Here is a 19,156-nt window from a genome sequence, read left to right on the forward strand (position 1 = left end):
TTACTATCGCACCGTCCGCCACCGGAGTAGAGATCATCCATACTACCTGGATCCACAGTGCGTTTCCAGAGATATTTTTAGCCATGTACCATCTGGCTTTGGAATGAGCCACCACTGTGTTTCTCGAGCGCTATGACTTGTCTTGACGCTTGCTATGTTCTTCAAACAAAACTTGTGGAGAGTACTTAACAGTAGGGAGCGGCTTGGCTCTGCCCTGGCGTTTCTGAAGTCCATGGGCGATGGTAACTATTCAGTCTGTCTACGAGGGCAAGAAGTCAACCAGTCTGCCTACGAGGGCATTAAAAAATACTAAACAACAACACTAATTAAACAAAATTAAAACTGTCCAGCACCAACGAACTGAATTAACAACCAATTTCACAGAAAGAAAAGAAGCATTTTAATATGTTTTCAAAGCATTATTAGTAGACAGCAATTTATATCTATTTACGGCACATTTACAGGTACATTCACAATAAATAATTACTTAGAGCAACTAAGGAAAACTGTACTTAAAGTTTTGTTACGGCTTACAAACTTGCAGGTTCTTAGTTGTTCACAGATAAGTATTAAACACCACGGACGAAGTTGCAAGTTTCTGATTATTTCGTGTTTAGTTTGCTAACTACCTTCGATTTACGTAGAAGGTCATTGAAAACTCAATCTTAATGAAGAAGACGTTTCATTGAAATATACTTTATGTATAATAACAATTATGTATAATGTATTAACATAAAATTCTTGAGTGATACCAGTTTACCTTTTTTTTTATGTTAGATGGAGATTACCCGCTAAACCCATTAATGGTGAATGGTCACCATAGGCCATGGTCATTAACAATGCTAGAAACAATGTGATGAATTTAATATTTCGTGTCCAAATTAACTGAACGACTGCTGCAAATTAAAACATTCGGAAAAAGTACAAATGAACTATGTATTTTCATTATAAATATCAACTTTATAACGCGGCAAATTAAAACATTCGGAAAACATACAAACGAACTATAGATTATATTTATATCAACTTTGAGATGCGTTAGTATCAAGTTCGGTCGTATTAATGTAGAAAAATATTACATCTCTCGGGAATTGTACCTTTTATGCTATTTTCTGTACTCCTTATAATGTGAATGCAAAATTTTACGACATACGATTGAACAGTTCAGACGTGAAGACGTACAAACTTATCTTCGCATTTAAAACATTTAAGTATGAACTTTTCAATAGAGGAAGAGGTAGAACCAAGAAGAAATGGATAGATCGCGTGAAAGATGATATGTGTAAGAGGGGAGTGCGAAGAAATGGTATATGATTGAGGAGTATGGAAGGAGAAAACACGTTGCGCCGACCCCAGGTGACTGAGAGAAGGGCAGGAGAATGAACTGTGAACTTTTGAAATTGAATTGAAGTTAAAAGTCTGGATAAATATATAAAAATAAATTGCTGTTCGTTACTCTCGCTAAAATTCGAGAAAGGCTCGACCGATTTGGTTAATCTTGAATTATTTGTAGAAGTCCAGAGATGGTTTAAATAAATTAAATAAAAATAACAGTTTTATTTTTCCTTTGATGTGTCCCCCGTCAGATGGATTCCTTTTGTTTGTTTCAAGTTTATTTTATACAAAAATAAAGGTCTTTTACTTATCGATTGAGGCGCTACGAAGTCTGCCAGGTCAGCTAGTTATGGATAAATAAAGCAATATTAAAATTCTATCTTACCATACGATACCAGTCACGGGCAAGGCACTATTTATCGACGAGCCACGAAGTAGGGTACGGCATCGTTTATTTGAACACGTTATTATCGTCCTGTATTTAGCTGATTCAACCTCCTGCGGTAACTACCCCGGTCTGTAAGTAAAGATCTGTCCACATCTGTGACATTTTTTTTAATAGTAGATTTATATTCTATTTACGGCATAGTTACGTACAGTAAGAGAACAAGGCTTATAGATATAGTAGAGTAAAGTACAATGATATTAATCGGATAAATAGCAAAAATTCAGACAAAAAATTAATTTTATTATTGGAATAACGAAATTTAATGTTTTTAACCGTTTGGGTTTCTTTTGTTATTCTCATACGTAAAAATATTGAATCAAATATAAAAAAAGGATATTGAATTATAAATCTCGGCAAACATTCTGCTAGGATCCAAAAAAGGATACGCTGAGCTCAGGTATCAGTGGAATTTCATCAACTTGGCTCTCTACGGATATCGTTAAACCGCTACACCCATATCTTACACCTAATAGGTTTTTTTATACATATGCGTTTAACAAATCCCATATCAGAGATAAATTATCTAGAAAGAACATTTACTTTTTTGCTTCCGTCGTAGTTTTCGTAACACATATGTATATCTGTCACAATTAAAAATTCAATAAGCGTTGAAGGGTCGCTGAGACACAAGAAGTCTGTATTGAACATAGATTATACACTTAATATATTTGAGAGTATTGAATGAGTCTTAAATACATTCATATTACTCACGGATTCCAACTAAGTAATTTCGCTCTATAATCTCCCAAATTCGACCATAAACAAATTAATGATAACTTAACATTTAGATCCATATAATATATTATGTATTTTTTTTAAATATCACGAAGAAAATAAAGTAGAAAATGTATATTTTATTTCGCCTCGCGGTACTGACTGACAAACGAGGCTTGACATGCTTAATAAGGTTCAAGGTATGCCGGTTGTGTCTCTCGCATTATCGATGTGCATTCCGGTCATCGTTCTCGTCGAACCCGTCGCTTGCGTCGAAGGACTGCGCGAGTAAATTAACCCGGATAACGCCGGATCATCTCAATGGGTCGCGTTTCCGATTCAGCGGTAGATTCTGCGAAGCACTGCTCTTGCTAGGGTTAGTGTTAGCAACGTCGTCAGGTTTGAGCCCCGCGAGCTTACCTAGGGTTACACTGAAACGGCTTCTCAAGGCCATCAGCTTAGGCAGGAAAAACAAAAATATGTTCATTAGCGATTCGCTTGACACTTGGTTACACGGTCTAAAGTTCTTATTAATAAGGTAGATTATTGCATGTAATTAATTTATTACTGGCAGGATATTTAAATAAAATAAAACTGTAGACGTACCCTAACAATGCGGCGTCTGCGTCTGTCTGGCGCTCAGCCAGCTCCTCGACACTAGTGAAGTAACCACTCAGCTGCCCCTCGCGGTGCACGAACTCATGTACCCACACTATGACTACATCATCAATTTCTTTACCACTTCCCACTTTACCATATTCTTCTTTACCACTACCTTCTAGACCTAAGTTGTGGACCCCATCAAATTGAAATGCGAAATTTTATTTAAATAATTTCAATACACATGCTTCCCGCTTCCGTAGGTTTAACCCGCGATTCCCTACAAGTAACCCCTGGGTGGTGCTAAACGGGAGCCGAAAACACAATCGGTGGTAGGACCTAGTCCGACTGGCTGGCGACCACCCTCCAACTAGAGTCTGCCGCCAAATAGCCTAGCTGTGTTCCGGCATGTGGGTTGGAGAGCCAGTTCTATTCCTTTCCTTTCCTCCTCCTTGTTGGGGGTGAGTCTTGGTGATACTTGGAACATGCAGAGCAAACGTGCGCGCAAGTCCGCGGGGCGTGGGTTGCTGACGGGGGTATAGGGAGACCCAGTGAAACGGTGCCTGCCGCCGCCCGCCGGTCAGTAGGGGACCTGAACCTGGGTGTCACAACTAAACTCCGCCCCAGGAAGCTGTCCCGCCAACCGGTGTAAAATCCTGTCATGCGGTCGTCGTGCCGGAGTCGGAGACCGGAGTGGATCCCGGCGATCGTATGCAGGGTGGACTGGGGGGCGGATCCCCATTCCACGTTTAATGTGGACTTCAGCAATGTCAGGGGCCTACACAGTAACCTTGACGCCGTAAATCACCACCTTGAGACGGCGCAGCCTGCCCTCTTTTTCCTGACTGAGACGCAGATATCTGCCCCGGACGATACGTCGTACCTCGGATACCCCGGCTACGCATTGGAGCACACCTTCCTGCGTAAAGCCGGGGTGTGCGTGTTTATCCGGGAGGATGTCTGCTGTCGTCGGCTTCGGGGCCTCGAGCAACGGGACCTGTCCCTCTTGTGGCTACGCGTGGACTATGGGGGCTGTACCAGAGTCTACGCTTGCCTGTACAGGTCTCACAGCAGTGATGCGGGGTCAGCTCTGTTTGAGCATGTACAAGAGGGGACTGACCGCGTGCTTGAGCAGTACCCATCTGCGGAGGTGGTGGTCCTTGGTGACTTTAACGCTCATCACCAGGAGTGGTTGGGGTCCAGAACCACTGATCTCCCGGGTCGGGCTGCCTACGATTTCGCCTTGTCCTACGGCCTCTCACAACTGGTGACACAGACCACCCGTGTCCCAGACATTGAGGGGCACGAGCCTTCTTTGTTGGACCTTCTGCTGACCACTCACCCAGCTGGATACAGTGTGGTAGTCGACGCTCCACTTGGATCGTCTGATCACTGCCTTATCCGTGCTGCCATACCACTCTCTCGTCCTAGTCGTCGAACGACGACCGGGTTTCGAAGAGTTTGGCGGTACAGGTCAGCAGACTGGGATGGAATGCGTGAATTTTACGCATCCTACCCATGGGGGCGGCTCTGCTTTTCCTCCGATGATCCTGATGTCTGTGCGGACCGACTTAAAGACGTGGTGCTTCAGGGAATGGAATTATTCATACCTTCTTCTGAGGTGCCCGTTGGGGGTCGCAGCAAACCCTGGTATAATAAAGCCAGTAGGGATGCTGCACGCCTCAAGCGGTCTGCATACGTGGCATTTAATGTTGCTAGGAGATGCCGGGATCCTGATATCTCGGAGAAAAGGCGGAAATTTAACGCCGCCTCTAGGTCCTATAAGAGGGCTATTGCCAAGGCGAAGTCGGAGCACGTTGCCAGAATTGGCGAGCGACTGAATAGCTATCCCTCTGGGAGCCGTGCTTTCTGGTCGCTAGCTAAGGCTGCAGAAGGTAACTTCTGCAGGTCTAGCCTTCCACCACTGCGTAAGTCCAATGACAGTCTGGCTCATAGTGCGAAGGAGAAGGCTGACCTTCTGGTCAAGCTCTTTGCCTCATACTCGACTTTGGATGACGGAGGAGCCACGCCGCCCAACATCTCCCGGTGTGACAGCTCCATGCCTGAGATTCGCATCACACAGCGTGCGGTCAGGCAGGAGCTTCGGCTTCTTGATGTCCATAAGTCGAGTGGGCCAGATTGCATCCCCGCAGTGGTTCTAAAAACATGCGCCCCTGAATTGACACCCGCGCTAACGCGTCTATATCGCCTCTCGTACAATACCAACAGGGTTCCGTCTTCATGGAAGACTGCTCATGTCCACCCTATCCCCAAGAAGGGTGACCGGTCGGACCCCTCGAATTACAGACCTATCGCGATAACTTCCTTGCTTTCCAAGGTGATGGAGCGAATCATAAACATCCAACTTCTTAAGTATCTTGAGGACCGGCAGTACGGTTTCCGTCATGGTCGCTCAGCTGGCGATCTTCTTGTATACCTCACACATAAATGGGCTGAAGCCTTGGAAAGCAAGGACGAGGCTCTCGCTGTGAGCCTTGACATCGCGAAGGCCTTCGACAGGGTCTGGCATAGGGCACTTCTATCGAAGCTTCCAGCATACGGGATCCCTGAGGGACTCTGCAAGTGGATCGCTAGCTTTTTGGATGGACGGAGCATCGCAGTTGTCGTCGACGGCTGCTGCTCCGATACCATGACCATCAACGCTGGTGTTCCACAAGGTTCGGTGCTCTCCCCCACGCTTTTCATACTGCATATCAATGACATGCTATCTATTGATGGCATGCATTGCTATGCGGATGACAGCACGGGGGATGCGCGATATATCGGCCATCAGAGTCTTTCTCGAAGCGTTGTACACGAGAGGCGATTAAAACTTGTGTCTGAAGTGGAGAACTCTCTGGGGCGGGTCTCCAAGTGGGGTGAACTGAATTCAGTTCAGTTCAACCCATTGAAGACACAGGTTTGCGCGTTCACTGCGAAGAAGGACCCTTTTGTCATGGCGCCGGAATTTCAAGGAGTATCCCTGCAGCTTTCCGCGAGTATTGGGATTCTGGGGGTCGATATTTCGAGCGATGTCCAGTTTCGGAGTCATTTGGAAGGTAAAGCCAAATTGGCCTCTAAAATGTTGGGAGTTCTCAACAGAGCGAAGCGGTATTTCACGCCTGGACAGAGACTTGCGCTTTATAAAGCGCAGGTCCGACCTCGCGTGGAATACTGCTCTCACCTCTGGGCCGGGGCTCCCAAATACCAGCTACTTCCATTTGACTCCATACAGAGACGGGCTGTTCGGATGGTCGATAGTCCTGCTCTGACGGATCGCTTGGATCCTCTGGGTCTACGGAGGGACTTCGGTTCTCTCTGTGCTTTATACCGCATGGTCCATGAGGAATGCTCTGAGGAATTATTCGAGATGATTCCCTCATCTCCTTTTTATCATCGCACCTCCCGCCATCGGAGCAGAGTTCAGAGGGGGTTGGTGCTTCCCGCTTCCGTAGGTTTAACCCGCGATTCCCTACAAGTGACCCCTGGGTGGTGCAAAACGGGAGCCGAATACATAATCGGTGGTAGGATTTGTCCGACTGGCTGGCGACCACCCTCCAACTAGAGTCCGCCGCCAAATAGCCTAGCTGTGTTCCGGCGTGTAGGTTGGAGAGCCAGTTCTATTCCTTCCCTTTCCCCTTCCTTGCTGGGGGTGAGTCTTGGTGACGCCTGGAACATGCGGAGCAGACGTGCGTGCGAGCTCACGGGGCGTGATTGTTTGACGGGGGTATAGGGAGACCTAGTGAAACGGTATCCGCTGCCGCCCGCCGGTCAGTAGGGGACCTGAACCCGGGTGTCTCTACTAAACTCCGCCCCGGGAAGCTGTCCCGCCAACCGGTGTAAAATCCTGTCGTGCGGTCGTCGTGCCGGAGTCGGAGACCGGAGTGGATCCCGGCGATCGTACGCAGGGTGGACTGGGGGCCCTTCCATGCCCTGCGTCAGTCTCTCACGCAACCCGTGGTCGAGCACGTACTATGTTCCGCGCTTCATTCAGGTGTTGCCTCGATCTCACCTCCAACATCCTACCTCTCCTAATCCTACTCTCCAGAAATATAATTTATGAAGTCGAAAAAAAAGAAAAGGGTTTTACAGGCGGTTCCCCATTCCACATTTAATGTGGATTTCAGCAATGTCAGGGGCCTACATAGCAACCTTGACGCCGTACACCACCACCTTGAGACGGCGCAGCCTGCCCTGCTTTTTTTAACGGAGACGCAGATATCTGCTCCGGACGATACCTCATACCTTGAATACCCCGGCTACGTATTGGAGCACAACTTCCTACGTAAAGCCGGGGTGTGCGTATTCGTCCGGGCGGATGTCTGTTGTCGCCGTCTTCGGGGCCTCGAACAACGGGACCTGTCCCTATTGTGGCTGCGCGTGGATCACGGGGGCTGTATCCGAATCTACGCGTGCCTGTACAGGTCCCACAGCAGTGATGCAGGTTCAGCTCTGTTTGAGCATGTGCAAGAGGGGACTAACCGCGTGCTTGAGCAGTACCCATCTGCGGAGGTAGTGGTTCTTGGAGACTTTAACGCTCACCACCAAGAGTGGTTGGGGTCCAGAACCACTGACCTCCCGGGTCGGGCTGCCTACGATTTCGCCTTGGCCTATGGCTTCTCCCAGCTGGTGACACAGCCCACCCGTGTCCCAGATATCGAGGGGCACGAGCCTTCTTTGTTGGACCTTCTGCTGACCACAGATCCGGCCGGATACAGTGTGGTGGTCGACGCTCCGCTAGGATCGTCTGATCACTGCCTTATTCGTGCTGCCGTACCACTCTCTCGTCCCGGTCGTCGAAGGACAACCGGGTATCGTAGAGTTTGGCGGTATATGTCAGCAGATTGGGATGGATTGCGTGAATTTTACGCATCCTACCCATGGGGGCAGTTCTGCTTTTCCTCTGCTGATCCTGACGTCTGTGCGGACCGTCTTAAAGACGTGGTGCTCCGGGGGATGGAATTGTTTATTCCCTCCTCTGAAGTGCCCGTTGGAGGTCGCAGCAGACCCTGGTATAACAATGCCAGTAGGGATGCTGCACACCTCAAGCGGTCCGCATACGTGGCATGGGATAATGCCAGGAGACGTCGGGATCCTAACATCTCAGGGGAAAGGCGGAAATATAACGCCGCTTCCAGGTCCTACAAGAAGGTAATTGCCAAGGCGAAGTCGGAGCACGTTGCTAGAGTTGGCGAGCGATTAAAGAGCTATCCCTCCGGGAGCCGTGCTTTTTGGTCGCTCGCCAAAGCTGCAGAAGGAAACTTTTGCAGGTCTAGTCTCCCACCACTGCGCAAGTCCGATGACACTCTGGCCCACAGCGCGAAAGAGAAGGCTGACCTTCTGGTCAAACTCTTCGCCTCGAACTCGACTGTGGACGACGGGGGTGCCACTCCACCGAACATCCCCCAGTGTGATAGCTCCCTGCCGGATATCTGCTTCACACAGTGTGCAGTTAGGCGGGAGCTCCGACTCCTGGACGTCCATAAGTCGAGTGGGCCAGACGGCATCCCCGCAGTGGTTTTGAAAACGTGCGCCCCTGAGCTGACACCTGCGCTAACGCGTTTGTATCGCCTCTCTTATTGCGCTAACAGGGTTCCGTCTTCATGGAAGACCGCCCACGTCCACCCTATCCCCAAGAAGGGTGACCGGTCGGACCCGTCGAGCTATAGGCCTATCGCGATAACTTCCTTGCTTTCCAAGGTGATGGAGCGAATAATAAATACACAACTCCTGAAGTATCTTGAGGATCGCCAGCTGATCAGTGACCGACAGTACGGTTTCCGTCACGGTCGCTCAGCTGGCGATCTTCTTGTATACCTTACTCACAGGTGGGCTGAAGCCTTGGAGAGCAAGGGCGAGGCTCTTGCTGTGAGCCTTGATATCGCGAAGGCCTTCGACAGGGTCTGGCATAGGGCACTTCTATCGAAGCTACCATCTTACGGAATCCCCGAGGGTCTCTGCAAGTGGATCGCTAGCTTTTTGGATGGGCGGAGCATCACGGTCGTTGTAGACGGTGACTGTTCTGATACCATGACCATTAACGCTGGCGTTCCACAAGGTTCGGTGCTCTCCCCCACGCTTTTCATCCTGTATATCAATGACATGCTGTCTATTGATGGCATGCATTGCTATGCGGATGACAGCACGGGGGATGCGCGATATATCGGCCATCAGAGTCTCTCTCGGAGCGCGGTGCAAGAGAGACGATCAAAACTTGTGTCTGAAGTGGAGAACTCTCTGGGGCGAGTCTCCGAATGGGGTGAATTGAACTTGGTTCAATTCAACCCGATAAAGACACAAGTTTGCGCGTTCACTGCGAAGAAGGACCCCTTTGTCATGGCGCCGCAATTCCAAGGAGTATCCCTGCAACCTTCCGAGAGTATTGGGATACTTGGGGTCGACATTTCGAGCGATGTCCAGTTTCGGAGTCATTTGGAAGGCAAAGCCAAGTTGGCGTCCAAAATGCTGGGAGTCCTCAACAGAGCGAAGCGGTACTTCACGCCTGGACAAAGGCTTTTGCTTTATAAAGCACAAGTCCGGCCTCGCGTGGAGTACTGCTCCCATCTCTGGGCCGGGGCTCCCAAATACCAGCTTCTTCCATTTGACTCCATACAGAGGAGGGCCGTTCGGATTGTCGATAATCCCATTCTCACGGATCGTTTGGAGCCTCTGGGTCTGCGGAGGGACTTCGGTTCCCTCTGTATTTTGTACCGTATGTTCCATGGGGAGTGCTCTGAGGAGTTGTTCGAGATGATACCGGCATCTCGTTTTTACCATCGCACCGCCCGCCACCGGAGTAGAGTTCATCCATACTACCTGGAGCCACTGCGGTCATCCACAGTGCGTTTCCAGAGATCTTTTTTGCCACGTACCATCCGGCTATGGAATGAGCTCCCCTCCACGGTGTTTCCTGAGCGCTATGACATGTCCTTCTTCAAACGAGGCTTGTGGAGAGTATTAAGCGGTAGGCAGCGGCTTGGCTCTGCCCCTGGCATTGCTGAAGTCCATGGGCGACGGTAACCACTCACCATCAGGTGGGCCGTATGCTCGTCTGCCTACAAGGGCAATAAAAAAAAATAAAAAAATCCATATTATCTGTAACCGCTGCGTTCATCGACAGTGCGTTTCCAAAGATCTTTTTTGCCACGTACCATCCGGCTTTGGAATGAACTCCCCTCCACGGTGTTTTCCGAGCGCTATGACATGTCCTTCTTCAAACGAGGCTTGCGGAGAGTTCTTTATGGTAGGCAGCGGCTTGGCTCTGCCCCTGGCATTGCTGACGTCCATGAGCGACGGTGACCACTTACCATCAGGTGGGCCGTATGCTCGTCTGCCTACAAAGGCAATAAAAAATTAAAAGTTGTCGACATTTGCATGAAATTTGCATGAATTTCGGTTATCTAGGCGTTTAATTAGTCTTATTATTAGTTTTATTAACATACCTTTCATGAACAAATTTGTTTGCCCTTTGTTTGCTTAGTACAAACAATCCTAATTTTGAGCCAATGACCGTGTGTGACTTATCACCATTATTATTATGCACTCTTCTATGGCCCTGACAATCTGTATGCAAAATTTTATGTTGATCAGTTAAGTAGTTAAGAAACACTTTTCCATTCGTAATATCGGAATGGATAAATAGCTGCGAAATTCATTGACTTTGGTTGTACACAACTATTTGTTATAAATGCAACTCAATTTTTTTTATCTATATCTATATAGAAAAAATCATGGTTAACGGTTTTGAAATTGCTTAATCGTTCTTCAGATTTATTAACATCTATATATTAATACGTGAAGCAAAAACTTTATATCCCTTTTTACGAAAATTGCGCGGACGTAGGAGTATGACATTTTCCACACTTATAGATAATATAGAGAAGAAGTGCACAATCCAAATTTTATTTTTTAAATAGGTAATGCATAAAAGATACATTAAATCAATAAAGAAACATTACACACACTACATACCATGTGTGGCGTTTAAGTACGCACCTTTTTATGATGCGTAAGCCGGAACGCACGAGATGTGGGAAACGAAATATAGTCTGTTACACGGGACCTTTTTACCGCCGAAAATTTAAAACGTAAAAATAAATTATAATGTGTTTATTAACTAATGTAATATAATTACTTAGAATTGTTTATGCCGCTGCAACAATAAAATGTATATTGTTTCAACTGTGGTATTAATTACATAAAACACGACTTTACGGCGAAATAAAGAAGGGACTCTATATGAACTCCCTTACATGTATTTGACGCACACACGCATGCATACTATTTATTGTCAAACTTTTGTTCTTGACGTCTTTGAGATTAGATTAAATTTTGTTTGTCTTTATTATTATATTTTTATAGTGTAGCCTTGGCGAAATTTGTGATTATAGAAGTATAAAATATAATCATAATAGTGTACAACTTTATTATACTTCAGAAGAAGAAGAAGAAGAAAATTATACAATTCCAATTAATTATAGTCAAATTTCGGCTACTGTGGGACCTCTAGTTTTTATAAGAAGCCATCATAATTTCAATTGAATAGAATTCCCCAACCAAATTAATTTTCTAATCATCTGTCGGCCGTTGCTTGGGAACGCATGACAAACGTTTGCAAACAATCTCAGTATTAATTGCTTCATGGTTTGATTATTTGTTGTTGGAATAGCAAAGCCACAGCTCGCGGTATGTTGTATACAGAATTGTGTTTCAGATATTAATAATCACCAATTTGTGATTATTAATTACGATGATTAATAATCCTAATTTGGTAATTATGTATTAATATTTGACACTTACTATGATTTTGCTGTTGCCAGGATATCTTGTAAGACTGCACGGGTAAGTACCACTGCCTAGCCTAATTTTGCGCAAAGCATCAGTTTGATAGGTGGGGCAGCCGTAGTACTATAGAACTGGCCATTCACGCTATGATGCCTATGGGGTCAAGTAATTAGCCGCAATAAAACACGTGTGGCACTCGGGGACTGCCGCGGTAAAGCTATTTGCATAGCATTTTTTATCAACTTATGCTTAGACAATAATAATTTAATATTAAAACAATAATAAAATAAGACCACGTTATATTTATAAACATTAACAAAAGCAAAACATTAACTGTCCCCTTCACACTCATAAGCTAGACCACGCGAGAGAGATATGAGCAGACTTTTCATGATGCGCATGCAGTGCGACGTCACGCCGCGCGCTTACTCACAAACACTACACAAACGCTACGTGTGAATGTGTTGAACCCGAGCTACATGGTAGGTGGAGTGGGGGTGTTAGGTTTTATTTTCGTTACGGAATTTCTTGATTCGGTCGCCGCGTTCAAAGCCCACGATAAAAGCTATGCAATAGCTTAAAAACCGCAGCAACTAAAAATTTACTTACAGCCACTGTAGTAATTAATCTACTTACTGTAGTAATTAAACTACTTCAACCAAATATGTGTAATATACCTACATAGAATAATAAGTGAGAATACTCAATAAGTACTACTTACCTGTGTTGAGCCGTAAAAAAATATTAGCCCTTCCGATGTTATTGAACGCATTTGTGTGGTGACGATGAACGAGCGAGGGTCGACGAGGTATTTACCCGTGACTAATCAAACGTGACGTTTTATTGTCCCGGTGTATTTGTGATTGGAAATTTAATATACGATATAGGTAACTGAAATAATAAAGTATGGAGCTTTGGAGTTTTTTGGAAAATGTTTCCTTGGGCAGTGGCGTTAACAATTATTCAGATTCGATATTCAAAATGATTGTACTGTTACCAGAAAAATTCAATCGATATCCATATTTTATTTTATTATTCAAAACATCACGTTCACGAACGAAATCAATATAGTCGTAATAAGCACAAGTGTACTTGACATATTCATAAAATACGCTTACGTAGCTACTATATTTACTTATTTTATAAGGGGTATGTTGAAATAGAGGTTTTTTTTTTCGAGAGAGAGACAGAGAATATACTTCATGGCACACCAAAACACAATTAATAATGCCCCAAGTTTCTCGCAGAATGTCTCAGTGGGTCGCAACACAGATCAGGTGGTAGATTCTGCGAAGCAATGCTCTTACTAGGACTAGTGTTAGCAAATTCTCTCAGGTTGAACCTGCGATTTCACCTACCCGTCCGCGAGAAGCTAGAATAGCCCCCTAGATTACGTTCGAATATGTAGGGAAAAAAAACAATTAACATTCAAAAATAGCCAACAGACAGGTGTAATTGTATGACGTTCTTACCGCTAACAGCGATCTCTTCTGAACGACCGTTTTATCTACCTGAAATCCTGAAATAGATACAGCAGATATGTTTCAGTGTACTACTATTAATAGTGATAGTATTAACAATAAAAGTACAAGTGTCTCGTGGTGATTGAGCAACAAAATACCCGCTGCACCGAAATTTACTCGTATATTATTGAAGCGTTCCGGAACATTTTCTCGTTGGAGCCGTTGAAATCTGTTTTGATCGGGATTTTCTGCACCGCGACACATTTCACCACGTCCTAAGGAGCTTATCTTTAGTAGCAGCATCGTGTAAGGGAAGCCTCGGCCTCTGTCGAGATCACCAATTTCTTACTTGATTGGGTCGGCTGATGGCTTTCGGAACAAAGGACCGATCAAAATGGAACAACAAATACATTACGACACACTCGAGCGAACTCGATTACGTATTTAGATGGTAATGCTTTTTATCGTCTCGAAATTTCGAACACGGTACGTTCTGGTAACTGTTATGTTTCTATTACAAAAGATAAAATTTAATTGAATTATTTAAGAAGTTTTTTTTTTGTTGAAATGAACGCTTATAATATGTTTGTTTATTCGTCAAATTCACATTCGCGCGTCAATTCAAACTTTGTAGAGTTGGAGTTTTGATTGAAGGTTTTTTTTATTATGTCATAAAAAAAATGGCAGGTCGCACACGATTGATTTTTTATCTCGTTGTTGTTGTCGTGGTTGATTTCCATACATTTACTGATAGTTAAATAGCCGAGTTTCACTATAAAGATACTTATAACAGGCTTTTATTAGCTTCGTACGCATGTATGTATCTTTGGCAGTATGCAACGGAATCTTTGAACATCATTTTCACCGACCTATAGATGTCCGATTAACTTGAAAATGCGCATAAAGGATCGTTGATAATTATACAGCAATTTTATAAGTGCACTCTAATATGCTAACCAGTATCAGCAAGGAAATTACTTGTTAGTTCGGTTCGCTATTTCAGCGTATTTTTTTTTATGTTTTAAAATTACATATTTTGTACATATTATATTAACTAAAGATATTGTTACGCCGGTAAGAGTAACGCCATCTGTCATCGAATAGCAGAAACACACATGGAAATGACTGGTCTTGCCGGAAATATTCTCGATAATTGTAGAGATGTCGTACCGAGTCTAAAAGCGTTGCAAAGATGACACGAAGGCAGTAATCGTTTCTACTCGAAGCGAAACAGCGAACGGATCACTCGAAGCGAAGCGGAAGAAGTGAATTACAAAATTCTAAAGTTTTCTTTAAGTGTTCTAAGTGTTTAATAGAGTTTTAATTTGTACTTCGGTGAAACTTGTTTTATGTATGTTTATTTATACGTATTTTTCATTTTATAATAGATTTTTTTTTTTTTTTTCAAAGCTTAGTTATCAATCATGCTTTAATACCTTTTATATTGTACACTTTTCCCCTCTTATACATCGTATTTCTCTCTGCTAATGGTTTGCTGGACGAAAACTCATGAATGAGTTAAGCTCGCCTTTGTACATAGTATTTAGACATTCTTTAAATCTGATTTTATTGTATTTTCTTTTGTGTACAATAAGTATAAATAAATAAAATTAAAAAAAAAAGTTTTATTTATCCCGAACCCCAGCCCGTAACAATATTGTCTGCGACTTGACGTGATAAAAAGCACGATCTTTTAAATCTTGATGTTCAAATAAATATCAAAGATATCCTCATTTCTCGTAACAGCAATTCAGGAGACAGAACGCAGGAAAATACCTTAATAAGGAGACAGGTTTACTTCATTAACTTTAATAAGATTTCTCATGGACAGTCGCTGGAGAGTGTACGTACACCCCGTGACTTATTGGTGTCGCCTTACTAATGGCATTGAATAATGAATATGTATTTTCGATGTTTGGACGTTAGATTTAGTAAATCAGTTCGAAAATTCCGGGATAGAATGAATGAATGATGTGATGCGGTATCCTTAACGTTGAAACTAGACGTCAAAGTTTGAAATGCCACGGCACTGTTCTGCAATTTTAAGGAGTACACGTGGATGCTTCGGACTATTCTGTCCTTCTAATGAGAACACGCGGATGAAAATTAAAAGATAATCTTATTAGTGAAAATTATTATTACATAAATGATTTTCTTAGGGACGACATTGAAAATAAATGGATTTTTTTAATTATTAGTTGAATTATGGATGAATGAATGGTAAATTATATAATATTATAATACCTATGTTGCACTGCACTGAAATTCGCATGTCAAATAATGACAAAGCATACACGCTGCTTTTAACTTGTAAAATGTAATAACTCATTTTCACTATGCTTGGCGAATAAATGATTTCTTTCTTTCTCTTTCTTTCTTTCTTTCGCGGCGGAAATAGGTACAAAATTGCGTAAACACAGTAAGTCGGGCTTGAGTATGTATATGTGTAGTATATTTTATAACTAGCAGAACAGACTCAAGTCAACTTGAATGATTTGTACCGGCACGTCGAAATTTATATTATAGTAGTTAAATTAATTGTTCGTCTAGACATGAGTTCTAAGTCTCAATTTTACAGTAACAAGATATTGGAAAATTCTTTCATTCCGAGCCCTGTGAGGTCGCCCACTAATCACGGCGCAGCTAGACTAGTCCCTTGAGGCTACTGTCAGATAGGTAGGCAAAAAAGTAAAAAAAAATCCTTTGTTAATAGAATTTTTAAATTATCTTAAGTGCTTTTTACGCAACATCAAAATCAGTCGTGTAGTTTTTTTTCTTTTTCTTGAAAACCGAATGAACAAGAGAAAAGAAAAATTAGAGTATGATTTTGTATCAGATCTACTAGCTGCATTCACCAAGCTGTTGTCTTAACCGGTTTTTATATTAACGTTTATTGGACAAACGCATACACAGTTTTACATTACAGTTACAATACAACTTGTGTTTATTATTTAATAATATTTACTTAGCGATTTTTTAAAGTAATATACCTATTGCTACTTAAAGATTATACACGAAAAACAACATTGACTGTATTGTGTCATTACTTTTTTAATACTTTATTATATTTATTTATTTTACTTTAGTTTACTTTTTTATTTATTTTAACGGCCGTCTGGTGTAGTGGGAAATGACATGGTCCCTACACAATGTGGTTGTGGGTTCGAATCCCGCCAAGGGAAGATTTGTATGATAAATATAAAAATGTATTTTCCAGGGCTATGGATTTATATTAAATATATGTATGTGTATGTGTATAATAAAAATCTTACATTTGTTTCCGTTATCTGGTACCTGTTACACAAGCTCTTAACGAACTTAGCACGGGACCAGTTAACGTGGCGTGATTTTTAGTAAATAATTATTTATTTATATATTACTCGTTTATTATATATATATATATATATATATATATATATATATATATATATATATGTCGGCACACGTCAGGGATGGCTGAGCGGTAGCTTTCGTCATCACTCGTATTCGCTTGAACTCAGTTTAGTCAATAAAACTTTTCAATCATAATTATTGAAACTCAACACACACAACTTTCACAATGACAGGATAAACCGACAGTTTCGTTGCACATACCGACAGACCGACTGACTGACTGACTGAGACGGACGGAATCACTGTCTGACACGAATGCCACGACTCTGTCCACGTACCGCCATTTTATAACTGTGGCGTTACGGAGTCTACCCTTCATTTTGTGATATTTATCAAAACAACATTTCATCATTTAAAATAATAATCAAAACCACCGTCTTAATATTACTAAAAGTCGTCAACCACGACACGGCCATTCTGTCACTTTGACGTTTGTGTATCGTTGATATTCCGAACTATTGACCCGGATGCGACACGGCCATCCTGTGTTACACACGTCCTCGTGTGTTAATCTGAAACAAAAGCCAATACCGCACAGTATCATTCACGCTCGGCCATATCTGACCACTCTACTAAATAAAAGTCTTGTGTCATCACAAATTCTATAACGACATTGAAAGATTACACAAACGAAAATAAGTGATTTACTACTGCTGCAAGTTCTCCCCGTACAATTCATGTACACAGTAACTAAGTCATCCCTGTGACTACAAGTGTTCAATGATAGTCATCCCTGTGACTACAAGTGTTCAATGATAGTCATCCCTGTGACTACAAGTGTTCAATGATAGTCATCCCTGTGACTACAAGTGTTCAATGATAGTCATCCCTGTGACTACAAGTGTTCAATGATAGTCATCCCTGTGACTACAAGTGTTCAATGATAGTCATCCCTGTGACTACAAGTGTTCAATGATAGTCATCCCTGTGACTACAAGTGTTCAATGATAGTCATCCCTGTGACTACAAGTGTTCAATGATAGTCATCCCTGTGACTACAAGTGTTCAATGATAGTCATCCCTGTGACTACAAGTGTTCAATGATAGTCATCCCTGTGACTACAAGTGTTCAATGATAGTCATCCCTGTGACTACAAGTGTTCAATGATAGTCATCCCTGTGACTACAAGTGTTCAATGATAGTCATCCCTGTGACTCTACTCAACAGTCATCCCTGTGACTCTAATCAACAGTCATCCCTGTGACTCTACTCAACAGTCATCCCTGTGACTCTACTCAACAGTCATCCCTGTGACTCTACTCAACAGTCATCCCTGTGACTCTACTCAACAGTCATCCCTGTGACTCTACTCAACAGTCATCCCTGTGACTCTACTCAACAGTCATCCCTGTGACTCTACTCAACAGTCATCCCTGTGACTCTAATCAACAGTCATCCCTGTGACTCTAATCAACAGTCATCCCTGTGACTCTAATCAACAGTCATACCTGTGACTCTAATCAACAGTCATCCCTGTGACTCTAATCAACAGTCATCTTATGAGAACCATCGCATATAGATTTCTCGACAAGAGAACATTCGGCACCAAAATCCAAATAAAAATAATACGACTCACCAGATTGTTCTCATTTACCAAAAATACTCGATATTACACAGCTACCGGCACGTCGCTCCGCTCGGCCGGTGAATAGTTGACCCATCGAGCGCCAACAGACGGCGTTTGCGTCCCATATCTCGTATTGGCTGCAGCAATCACGTGTTAATTGCGACATGGTCTTCCTGATTGTACATGTCCTCGTGTGATGGTTAACCTACAATCAAAAACATCCACGAGAACACTTGTTCCGCTCGATCACTCCTGACTACACTTTACGACTTATCGGAAACTTTAAAGTCATCAAAGCTTTAAACTGTTTTAATACCATTTTAACCAAATCAAACAATAGGGTATACAAAGTTCACTATTCAGCAGCCAGAGCACGTACCACAGTCGTTCATCAAACTTCAAATTTACTCTGTACAAATCAGGCATAGTTTACAGGAACTCAGATCAAAGAAAACTTCCGAGTAAAAATATCTAACGCCACGGCTCTCCAGCCGACCAGCAATCGCAATTGCCCTCATGATGCGCATCCACAGCGTGGATCGCCCGTGTGCATCACCCGCTGACCACACACGATGGTCTTTAAAGACCCCGACCTCCGCCAGAGCCAAACGCGCACCACGCACCCACGGACTACTTGAGTTGCCTCAAGAGACACCGATTTCTACCGGGCTACGACTACGTAATAGCTACTGGTACGGTCGAACACAATACGGCCGATAGACTATCCTTACTCGAGTTTTCACCACAATTTAAGCTTGCTCTTCATCATCATCATTTACATCAACCTCGACTGGTATGTGTCATGCTGGCATTTTTCTTAGCCTATCATGTGGGTATTTTTAAGTACGTTT

The 19,156-nt window shown here is 43.2% G+C and overlaps 1 long non-coding RNA gene across 1 annotated transcript; it reads right to left on the minus strand.

Annotated features, from left to right (window-relative positions):
* Positions 1-376: 376 nt before the first annotated feature.
* LOC110385104 (uncharacterized) lies at positions 377-2,381 on the minus strand. Its single transcript, XR_009973444.1, has 2 exons — positions 1,721-2,381; positions 377-842 (listed from the first exon to the last, which is right to left on the minus strand). It is a non-coding gene; the product is annotated as an uncharacterized LOC110385104 (long non-coding RNA).
* Positions 2,382-19,156: the final 16,775 nt, after the last annotated feature.

Source organism: Bombyx mori, chromosome 6 (assembly GCF_030269925.1).
Source record: "Bombyx mori chromosome 6, ASM3026992v2".
NCBI lineage: Eukaryota > Metazoa > Arthropoda > Insecta > Lepidoptera > Bombycidae > Bombyx > Bombyx mori.